Raw genomic sequence first — 1,193 nt, 5'->3', positions numbered from 1 at the left:
CACCTCTAGTAATATATTTACTGAGAAAAATGGTGACATGTTCAATACTTATTTTACCCGCTGTATCACAACATCAGCAATTTTCTCAGCTTTAATTTAAGCCCTATTTTATAGAAATTGGATGAGAATTGAGGGTGCTATGAATATTTTTGTGACAGATTGACATACAGCCCGCATTGAAACTCTACTGTTTTGTTGACATGACTCAGTGCATAGCAATGGCTCCTGTGATGGCTCGTCGCTAGCTATAGCGGCTATAGGCAATGTCCAATCCAGTAATATAGATTAACGGTTTGAACACTCCTGGTTCTGAAATTAAGGTTTCCCCTGACATCATTACCCCCCACTCTATCCATAAAAGGTTTCTGTATGTTATCTGGTAGTTCTGTATTCTGTACCTGTATTATCTGGTATTTTATCTGGTACAGTATATTATCTGGTAGCAGTGCTTAAAAGCCTGAATTTTGCCTGAAACTCTCAGACTGAAGAAGTCTCTTGGAGGAGAGATGAAACGTTTCATTAGAGAAGAACCCGTCCAGAAGACCTATACAATTTTTTTTCTTTTTAATTTTTTACCTGGATTACTGAGATGCATCAGGACACTTATCTTGTAGTTGTTTGTTCCTAGCTTTATAAAGCACTTGAGCTGTTTTAAATTCAACCAGGTCTAAGAGTTTGAACAAGCAGAATTTGGTAAATAACTCAGTAGTGTGATCCTGGAAGCCTACCGTATGAACCAATCTGATGGCTCTTTTCTGGAGAGTGCACAACGGTCTGAGTGAGGATTTGTAGGTGTTTCCCCAGACTTCCACACAATAATTCAAATATGGCAAAATAAGTGGACAATATACAATAATGCAATGCTTTATTATTTAAAAAATATATAGCTTTACTGAGGACTAAGATACTTCTTGATATTTTAGCTTGAACTTACTGAACAGTTTTCCAGCAGATCTTGTGGTCAATCACCACACCCAGAAACTTAATTTCATTAACTCTGTCTCCTCAATTACATCCTCAATTCCTATTTTTAAATCACTATTTCCTTTACAATTTCCAAACAACGTAAATTTAGTTTCGTCCAAATTTAACAATAATTTATTTTTATCAAACCACTTTTTAAATTAATTTAATTCTGGATATGATGAGAAGTCAAATTTATTTTATATTCAAACATATAAGTAACATTTTAT

This window comes from Austrofundulus limnaeus, unplaced genomic scaffold, assembly GCF_001266775.1.
Source record: "Austrofundulus limnaeus strain Quisiro unplaced genomic scaffold, Austrofundulus_limnaeus-1.0 Scaffold20, whole genome shotgun sequence".
In the NCBI taxonomy this organism is placed as follows: Eukaryota; Metazoa; Chordata; class Actinopteri; order Cyprinodontiformes; family Rivulidae; genus Austrofundulus; species Austrofundulus limnaeus.
Note: the sequence above shows the minus strand (reverse complement) of the source record.